Below are 11,310 nucleotides of genomic sequence, written 5' to 3' on the forward strand. Positions count from 1 at the left end.
AGGCATTAATACAAACAAAATAATTTTATTAAAAAAAACTGTAAACTTTGAATGCAATTTATGTTAAGTTCACAAGAGAAACCGGACAGATATTTTGATTTCCCATCCATGAAATCCACTTCAGGCCTCCAGTAATAAAACCGAATGTCTGAAGTGGTTTGAAGACTGTATGCCCTAAATATGTTATTTTTGCATATTAATACAAAAATAACATATTTACTGCAAGGCCAAAGCTAGGGAAGTTTTGGATATGTAATTCAGTTATCTATATTCAAAAGCTTGTTCTTAAAATACTTTTAATTTTCTAACTCAGTTTAAGTAATGTAACGTATCACTGAAATGTATACGATAGGTGTTACATCACAAGGCATTCAAATTTTCAACTTTTCCCCAATAAATGACATTTTTTCCCTGCCAAAATGGCTTTCCAACTCTGGCCTTTGATCACAGTTGTGAAACCTGATATATACTTGACGTGTTGTGCTATAACATTCTCAGTAATTGTTATATATCTACGCACCTGATTTTCTATCAAAAATCCGATAACAGTTTATCAGATATCTCCCAATTTAAAGGACACATAAAAATACACACTATGGTGTAATATTTTATTATCAAAAACAGCGGCTTTGATTTTCACTATTGTATTTAGAAGAATGCATATTTGAAAAACTACAAAAAATTCTGAATTTTAGAAATTTATATATGCACTTCTTTATGTTAAAAGTTTGATTTGGAACGAACAAGCAAATTTGCTAAATTTATAGCGCGCATACACACACAGTATGAGAAAATGAGTTTCCACTCGCAGCTTTGCAAATTAATTCCTAAACTGTTTTATAATAAGCGGAAATTTGCATGTTTGCATTGCTACAATAGATAATTAATAACGCCTCTTTCTGAGGAGTAGAATAACCGTCTTCAAGACACTCTCGTTTGCTTTCACCATTCATATCCTTTGAAGGTCTCAGACTAATGGTTAGTAGTCTCCAGAGATTCATAAGCAGGCGGTGGACAGTCGACATCCTCACCTATAAAAGTAATCTTTTCACATTTTTCAACTGCTTCAGTATACGATGGTGGCGACGTAGAAAGGGAGATGGTAACACTTTCCTCAAACGAATCTTGGATGTACAGGGGACGGGTGTCATCAACGAATGGAGATGAAGGATCGTTATTGACTTCATGGCGTGTTCGTTCACAGTTTGTGTCATTCAAAGCACTTCGATTACGTATGAGAAATACAACTAAATAGAATGGTCCACAGATCAGAAGCGAGCACCCGATGATTAGTCCTGCTACACCATACCACACAAACCCCGTCTTTACTAATACCAGGGTGAGGCTTGGGAGAAAGAAAAACAGTCCACCGATGGCGATGATGGTTGATGTTTCCTTCCTGCGTTCTAGTGGCGTCTGGTCTATTCTGTTTCGAAGTAGGGATGTGGTTTCCATTACAAAAAATCTACAAATGATCAAAGAAAATAAAATTAATAAAGATAATAGAAGAAAGAAGTCATTAGCTTTGGACAGACAACCAACAGTATGGACACTATACATAAAATCAATTCATCAATCATTCACAAAATCAAAAAATGATTACAAAATATGTAATCATTAAGATAAAATTTGTTATCACAGTAGAATCTGTTTATTATGTTGAAATCTCTGTTGTTTACTGAGAAGATCAATAAAATTGAAATCTTTGTAAATATAAGAGGGTTTATGCATCCACTACGAATAACATAGAGGAGAGAGTAACAATAATTTTCAATACTAAACATAAAACGTCTTGAATGTGAAGCGATTTCAAGTACAATTACTTGCACAGTTTCAAGAAGAATACTATGCTCCAACATAAATATGTGTACAGGTTCATGAGGAGAGAAGACAGAAAATAAGAAAAGCCTCAATATGTTGTCGAGAGGGGTGTTGCAACGCTGCTTCAAGACAAGAGTATACAGAGGATTCGAAATCTAATTGAAAAGGAAAAAAATGCACAAAAATTTTAAAAACACTCAAGACAAATAATTCTACTCTGAAGGGTAGAATGTACATACATTACTGTGGAAAAAAGTCAAGGAGTTTAAATACAGAAACCAAATCCATAGAGCTTATATGGGATTATCTAGAAAAAGATTGATAGACTCAGCCAAGAAAGCGATTTTTGAAAAGAAAAAAAAAAGATAAATAAAACTATAACGACGAGCAATTTAGAGAACAGTCATTTAATTCTAACTGGAATGCTGTAGGAAAATTCTGAAAAGAATTCGGCAATAAACCTAATGAAGGTGGCAAAATGGCTGCCAAGGAGGCTTAAAACTTGAGAAAAGAGGACAACAACAAATCATAAATATAACATAAAAAAGTAAAAATAAAGATTTTTGGGCAAATAAAACTTAATACTAGAACTTCCAGGTAAGATTTAGGTAAGTATACGAAAGAAACTGTTGAAGAAAAAACTGGTATGGAAACTAGCTGGGATGAAGTCAAATAGGAGATGCTGAGATCAGATTTTTTCTTAAGAAGAAATAGTCCAGAAATTATTGGAATGCTATAAGAATTTTTGTTTAACTTTTGTTCTCGAAAAAGCATAATAAGGTAAACCAAGGAAAAAGCTTTCCAAAACACTACAGTTATACGGAGTAAACGTGACATTACACACAACAATATTATATATATATATATATATTGTGTGTGTAATGTCACGGAAAGTGTTCGGAGCTTACTCCACCTTTACCACGAGTTGCCTCAGACCTGAAAATACTTCAGGCGCAAACTTGACTTACCTACTTTTCAGGTAAGTCAAGTTTGCGCCTGAAGTATTTCCAGTTTGCTGAAGTATTTTCTGTTTGCTTACTTGGGGAAAAGGATTAAAACCAAGTTTATAAAAGTGTTTGGTATCTTTAATATAGTATACCCAATGTAAAAAACTCTCTCTCTCTCTCTCTCTCTCTCTCTCTCTATATATATATATATATATATATATATATATATATATATATATATATATATTTGCGTGTGTGTGTGTGTGTGTGTGTGTGTGTGTAATGTAATGTGCGCAAATATATATATATATATTTGCGTGTGTGTGTGTGTGTGTAATGCCACTTTTCATTACGATATTCATCTTTATCCTGCTCATCTCTCTCTCTCTATCTATCTATCTATCTATCTATCTATCTATATATATATATATATATACATATATTCATATTTATATATACTGACTTAGATCCGAGAACTGGAAAAAACAATTAAATTTATTCAAAACGCAACATGTTTCATCGGATTGTCCGACTTCTGCAGGCGTGGAAACATAGAAAGCAAATAAAAAACACTGTAAGAAACATCGTATCACTATACAAACGACTATTATAAACTTCAATTAGTTGAAGTTCTATTGTTGGGCATCTGCGTGCGTCTGACCTCGAGTGTGCCAATATCGGATAGCAGAGCTGAAAGAGTCCGGTAGATTATAACTAAGGTTACTAATTATATGAAGAGCCAAAGGCTTCAATTCAGCGACACGAACTTATTTAAGTTAAGGGATATTACATCCCATATTGTTTCTTAGCCGAATAAGAAACTCGAAGAGTTTCATGCCGAATATAAAAACTATATAAAGTTCGGCGAGTCCAAGCGTAAGCAAATACCTGGGCAGTGCAACACCTGACCCATTTGGTAGTGCAAACTGAGGCAACTGATAGTAAGGGTGGAGCAAGCTCCGATCACAATTCTTGGTATTTACCCATAATGTGAACTTAGCTCCTAGGAACCGTATTTTGGTCGTGCAAACTGAGGCTCCTAGGAGCCTCAGTTTGCACTACCAAATGGGTCAGGTGCTGCACTATCAAGGTATTTGCTTACGCTTGGACTGGCCGAACTTTATATAGTTTCTATATTCGGCATGAAACTCTTTGAGTTTCTTATTCGGCTAAGAAACAATATGGGATGTAATATCCCTTAACTTAAATAACTAAGGTTATTATTTATATGATGAGGGTCCATAACAATTTCCTTAGACTCGACTATGCGACGTTCACCTCGTCATGGCATATATGAAGGTTTGAGGTTGTTGTTGTCCAGTTTATCTCATGTTGACGGCCTTCATCATTTGTGTTTACTGAAAACAGTACATGGCTTGACAGGGCACTTGCTCTAGTTCTTTTGTAGGCAATGTCCCTCTGGTGTTCTTCCAGACGTAGGAGGATGGATTTTTCAGTTTGGCCATAGTATTGCTTCCCGCAGTCACACGTGATTTTGTACACTCCTGGGAATTGTAGATGGTTGTGAGCTTGTTTGTATTTGCTTAAAATCGATCTTAGTTTAGGAAGAGTAGAGAAGCGAGTTTTTATGTTGAACTTTCGTAAAATTCTTCTTAGTTTCATGGAGAGCGAGCTGATGTATGGCAAGGAGATATAGCCTTTGGGGTTGTCTTGTTTTTCTGAGTTGTTTTGATGGCTGCAGTATAGATGCTTATTAATAGTTTTCGACGAGTAGCCATTATTGTGAAGGTTCTTTGGAGATTTTATAGTTCATTTTTTAGCTCTTCATCATCTGACAGTACAGATCTGGCACGATGTGTTATGGTTGAGATGATACCCACTTTCTCTGCAGGATAGTGATATATATATATAATAAGTTTACTTCTCTACTTTATAGCTATGACGTTATCCTCTTAAAATACATCTGATATTAGTCTTCAAGGGTTTCTTTAGCTTAAATCAAATAATTGGTGTTAAAAAATTTACACGAAAAAATTGAAACCGGACAAGAAAGAACTCAACCAATAGATTAGGCTAGCTGCCAAGACAGTGTTCAAGCCAATTATAACGTATGGATTTGACAGTTAGGTTGGAAATAAAGAAATTGATCAAAGACTAGACCACACCCATATAATAGTTTTGTTTGAAAATTACGGATAGCATTAATAACAGAATTATTATATTAAGAAGGAACTTGGCATTGTTGACATTCGGCTAAGTACACAATTTCATAAAATGTAATAAACATATTATTAAAAAATAATTGGTCTGCAGCAAAATTGATATCAAACTCCTTATTGCATTCGATAGATTTATGCTGTAGTTAAAAATACATATAATAAAAAGTGGCATAAATAAAATTGGACCATTTCTTTTAATTATCGCAATTTTTTTAAATAGTTAATCATTTTTATTATTTCATTCAGTATTAATACTGCGTTTCTACATCTACTACAGTACCTTATGGGATATTACAGAAATCATATATTTTTATTTCATTTATGCTAAAAAATTAAAATTAAAAATTTTAAATAAAATTAATTAAGAATTTTAATTTTAATTAAAATAAATTGTAAAATATTCTATATACGATACAAAACATAATTTAAGGCTTATAAATATTATACATCATAATTAGATTTGTATAAGTATCATTCAAAAGGATCAAGATTAGAGATTTAACGTAAAATTGAATGTTACGAAAACGGATAAATTGAATGATTATGTTAAAATGAAGTTTACCTAATAATCCTCACCTAATAAGTCACCGTTATTGAGTATAATAGAATTCCTGGGAATTATGCTGTTTCTATTAAGAAGCGTCATGATTGATCAGACTTTCTCTTTAATATGATTCTGTTTTTGCTTTTAATAATAATAATGTTAACCTTTCACATTACTCGAATATCTCCTTAAAACAAAGACTAGTATTTAGCGTGGAACATTTTAAAGCAAGTTCATTAATGGTCTCTGGGAAGAGGCAAAAACAAATAATGTAGATTGAGTATAAAGTACAAAATGATAAAAGAACCCAATCATAGTTGATGATAGATTATTGCTACGACAATGAAGTAGTTGATAATTTCGGAAATTATTTAAAATATAAAATATACATTATATATGTTTTGACTAGCAATAAAATATGATATAATTTATATAGTTTAGCATAAATAAATAAATAGTTTGGTATAGTTTCTAAAATTCTAGAAAAAAATATGAAAATATTAGTACACCTTTTATTATTTAAAAGAGCCTTTAAATAAAAAATTTGTTTGAACCAGAGTTTGCTTCTTTTGTTGAATTGAAGAGGATGAATTATGCAAACTGAACGAAGGTAGCATTTGGAAGTGATAGTCTGCGTATATAACAACTAAGCTAGTAAAACTGGAACCTATTATTGTGGAAACGTTGCATCAGAACTCAAACAAAACGTCTCATAATGTAGAAGGATAGCCTCATGCCTGGGAATTGACAAATCATCCTCTTTCTTTAAATGAAAAAGAGGCCATTCAAACCACTTAACAGTATTGTTATGAAAATTAAAAGTTAAGCTCTTACCTGATTGTTCATGAAGCTGATTGATGAACTATTGATTGATACGGTGGAGGAGGAATTTCCTGCTCGTACTTACTGTCTTTATTAAACAGTTTTGTGTTTTCTGTGATTTCCGAATAAGATGGTGGCGGAGAATAACGGTACAGTCCCGAACTTCCATTTCTGAAGTGCGCATTTCTATCCTGTGGGTGGCAATGATGATCTGCATATCTGTGATGGTTGTGTCTGTGTGGCGATTGAAGGCAATGGAGAAATACGGCTCGATAAACCACACCAGCTAACAGTAGAGTAGCTCCAGTTACCAGGCTCCAGATGCCATACACGATAAAGGCAGAGTGGAAGAAAGAAAAAGCAATACCAGGAACCATCAGAAATAATCCACTGAGACTGAGAAGGATTGAAGTTTGTTTGATGGACTCATCGTAGCTGTAATGATCTGCATCGTCTCGAAGTTGACTTGTAACCAAATGGGTGGTTTCCATGATCTACTTGTGGAACGAATCTGCAAAGAAATGAGAAACAGAATTGAGAACTCAGGGTACGAGGTTAGTGTATTAATCAAATTTCGTTTATGCCAACCAGTATTAACATGGTGAAACACTGTGAATTTAAGAGAAAGATGCCTGTGTTAAGTGTGATAAATTTCTTAACGTTAGATGCACACAAAAAAAAAAAAAAAAAACCAACTTCATATTCTAGTCACAGCAAACAAGAGGATCTTTTTCTAAGCTTTTTTTTTTTTTTTTTTAAATCCTGTTTCCGGTATTTGGAAATCGGATGAAAAAAAATTCTATCTCTGGTTTTTGCAGCTAGGTGTTCTACCCTTTCCCCGCTGGGAAAGTTAGTTTTCTTATCTCGCAACCTAGAAAAAGTCACACTTTCAATAATACCAGCTAGGGCTAGGGAACACGAGATGGCAACAATTATCTGTCTCATGTGCGATCATCTAAATCTTCAAATCATCTATAGAACTGGACTCAACAACTGAAGGCCAGCGATCTAGTGATTTCCAAAAAAAAAAAAAAAAAAAAAAGAGTTATGGGATTTATTTAGTATTGATACAATTGACCAAATTCAAATTCAGAATTTTTGACAAAGTAGGAAACTGTGTTTAGAAGATACTTTCAGGACACAAATGGGTAGATTTGTCGCTCTCATTGCCGACCGGGTGCTCTACTGGCTGAAGAGAAGCACTTCTGCTCTAGAACATGGACCATGGGTTTGAATTCCATTGTGGCTCTAGATATTTCAAAATTTCTGTAGGAGGCAGATGTCTTTGTCTTTAAATGCCTTTACTTTGCTGGTTATCCAAGTGATTAACGTACCCGCTATCTCCAACCTAGACAAACGACAGGTTCGCGTTCTGTCGTGGGCATGAACGATGTGATTGTCCTTAGATGCGAGATGAAATTCAACGTCCGATGTGAGACCATCGTCCCGCTTACTGGAGGCCTGAAATGTCTTGAAGGTTAGATCTAATTTCATTGTTAGACATATGAAGAGCCAAAGGCTTCAATTCGGCGACATATAACTTGTTTAAGTTAAGGGATATATATCCCATATCGTTTCTTAGCCGAATGAGAAACTCAAAGAGTTTCATACCGAATATAGTAGAAACTATATAAAGTTCGGCGATTCCAAGCGTAAGCAAATACCTGGATACTGCAGCAACTGACCCTTAAGGTAGTGCAAGCTGAGGCAACTCATGTCTAAGGTGGAGCAAGCTCCGATCACTATTCTTGATATTTACCCATAATTATCTAGGAGCTGTATTATTGTTCTACATTATGAGAGAAGGTCACTACCCAGACCGGTTTCAACCTTTAATGAGGTCTCATCATTGAGTAGGTAGACCTACTTAATATCAAGTTTGTAGCGAACAGAACTTACCACCCTTCTATGAGTATTTGAAGCCTTTGGCTCTTCATATGTCTAATAATTTATTAGGACACCTCTCGGCAATACTCATAGAAGGGTGGTAAGTTCTGTTCACTACAAACTTGATATTAACTAGCTCTACCTACTCACTGATGAGACCCCAATGAGGGTGGAAACCGGTGCGGATCTGGCTTTGAGAGGCTCCACTTGGAGGTAGGTTTTTGCCTGTCTCTGAGTGGGGCCACCGCTGAGATTATGGCTCTGCTTGGTGGTGGGGTGAGCCTGCCACTGGGTAGAGCCAATGTTGAATGCTCACCCCGTCACCGAGAAGAACTCTAAAGTTCTTCTCGGTGACGGGGTGAGCCTGTCATCGAGTGGAACAACGCTGAGTTGGGCGATCTTTCGGGATCGTCTTATTTTTAGAGCCCGCTTCACCTATACATAAGGTTGAAACCGGTCTGGGTAGTGACCTTCTCTCATAATCTCATAATGTCGAACAATAATACAGCTCCTAGGAGCTAAGTTCACATTATGGGTAAATATCAAGAATAGTGATCGGAGCTTGCTCCACCTTAGACATGAGTTGCCTCAGCTTGCACTACCTTAAGGGTCAGTTGCTGCAGTATCCAGGTATTTGCTTACGCTTGGAATCGCCGAACTTTGTATAGTTTCTACTATATTCGGCATGAAACCCTTTGAGTTTCTTATTCGGCTAAGAAACGATATGGGATATATATCCCTTAACTTAAATAATTTCATTGTGTTATGTATTGGCCTTGAGATTTATGCAGCACAAGGTGTTATGACAGCGAAATTATTTGTGACCAGTTGATAGCACATTTAGAATGTGCTAATTAGAAATGCATTTAATTAACGATAGTATCAAGCTATGTTTTCATCTTGGTGCTTCAAAAGTTAGCGTTACTTCCACTTGGCTTTTCATGACTTTCTCAGTTCAACCTATTTTTTTTTAATTTAATTGTGAGTAATACCAAGAAAATATGCATTAAAAACCTTACAACTTTCACTGCATTTCACTGCTAAATCGTGGCATGTTTATGGGGTTACACTATTAGGCACTAGTTAGGCTAATCTTCGAGAACAAACACATTACTCATCTTATTGCTAGAGTCCTTTTTACCATCTATGCATTACTTTTATGAATTAAATATAATAAATAAATTTTATAAATGCTAAAATTTACTTACAATATGGCAAATTTTGCAGGTCTAAAAGCGCAACATTTATTGACTCACACAAACATCCACACCCACGAAGTTCTCATGCTAGAGATACCCTTGAATATGTTAGCGTGTTGTTTGTGTAAAATGATTGACTTCGCGTTTAGCCATGTCCGATAACACGCTGATTGCAAGTGGGCTAACGATCCATACAACAGAGATAAGAGGTTAGATTCCTTACAAGGCAGTTGTAGAGTAGTGGGGGTGGTAAGGGGGAATTCGGTGATGACTGCCATAACTCTATACTGGCATTCATTATCAAACTCGTGTGCTTTTGAGCGTCGAAAACATGAGTTTAACAACTGGCAGCAGTCACTACAATTATATTAGAGCCTTATTGGAATGTTTCGTCAAAGGTTTAAATGTCACCGCTTAGAGTGGATTGACTAAAGTAAAATATCTGCACAAAATAAGGACGTAATTGTTATATTTTCAATTTTTATGCAAATGAGCAGTTTGTTGATCATTATTAACATTAAAATTATGAATCAAATAATACGAAATATGAAAAGAGAAATAATACGTGGGCATTATTTCTCTTTTCATATTTCAAAATCACTCGTGAATTGTGTACGAAGTTGTACGCATGTGCAAGTTTTTCTTGACGCTTTCACGTATTAAGCCTATCACAGAATAATTAAAAAAATTATAGTTTAAAATAAAATGAAGTGTTCAATTTTCTTTCATTTGGTTCCATACTAAAAAAAAAATATATTTGCATACTGTAGTATTAAAGCTTTCATTTTTCATGCTATTAAATATCCTTATAAAAGCACAGAATACGCGACATATAAAACATTCCAATAAGGCTCTAATATAATTGTAGTGACTGCTGCCAGTTCCCCCTGGTGTGATTTAATAAAAACTGCGTAATGAAAGTACACATATGATGAAACTGCAATCCAATCTCCCATTTTCTCTCAGACATTTGAGAACTTCTCTTCAGAGAAGCATTATCGCATTGTATCGCACTGTATCCCCCCCCCCCCCCGAAAAAAAATAAAATCCAACTGTCTTTCAAGTCTGATTTATAATTATTGAAAACGAGCTTCATGGAAACAGCGTTGTACCAAGTTTAATGTTTCTAGTACATTAAATATTTCAAAATAATTCATCTAAGGATTACAGGATTAAGTATTAATTTTTTTCTCCAAAAATTAGTCGTCTGAAAGAATAATATTAGATCAAGTTTCTCGAAATAATCTTCTACATAATCAACTATAAATACGACTCACCCGTCTGTGCTTTCAGCTTAACCTAAATGAGTCATTCTTCAACGAAGATACTCCAAACACCGCTTTTAGCTTCACTCTAACTTCTGTTTGGTTGATTTCTGTTATTGATTTTTCTCACATCTGTTAAAAGATACTACGTGCACTTCGCACCTTGTTACTTCTCCAGCATCGCCTGTTATGCTCTTAAAAATAGACTACCTTAGATCCATCTGTCTGTCCAAAGTATAGCGCGGTACAGAATGGTTGGTTATTTGTTTAGATTACATATATGAAACTAAAGCAAAGAGGCGAGCATATCCTCCAATATCTGTGTGTCTCTAGCCAGGAGAACAATCCCTGCCATCACTGTATGAAGTTATGAACCTATTTGTAGTAATAAATAAAACAAATAAAAATCTCATAAACCTTTGAAGTGGTATGGAAGCACATTTTCTTTTTAATTTTAGTATCGTAGCTCAGTAAGACCTTCGCCTGTATTAAATAAACCTTAATATTAAGGAATTGGTCATTAAGGAACTTCAAGAGAATCACAATGTAAAGAAGCAAGACCACAATACATTAAGATTTTCCAAGATGATCGTAACTGCATCCTTAACGCGAATATTAAAGTTAAATAATTAATATCGGTTAAAA

The 11,310-nt window shown here is 34.7% G+C and overlaps 1 long non-coding RNA gene across 1 annotated transcript; it reads right to left on the minus strand.

Moving 5' to 3' along the window:
• Nucleotides 1-9: 9 nt before the first annotated feature.
• LOC150109651 (uncharacterized) lies at nt 10-9,542 on the minus strand. The gene is made up of 3 exons (XR_016550438.1): nt 9,410-9,542; nt 6,327-6,825; nt 10-1,465 (listed from the first exon to the last, which is right to left on the minus strand). It is a non-coding gene; the product is annotated as an uncharacterized LOC150109651 (long non-coding RNA).
• Nucleotides 9,543-11,310: the final 1,768 nt, after the last annotated feature.

Source organism: Typopeltis vanoorti, chromosome 2 (assembly GCF_054136105.1).
Source record: "Typopeltis vanoorti isolate ZY-2024b chromosome 2, IOZ_Tvanoo_1.0, whole genome shotgun sequence".
NCBI classification, from domain to species: Eukaryota; Metazoa; Arthropoda; class Arachnida; order Uropygi; family Thelyphonidae; genus Typopeltis; species Typopeltis vanoorti.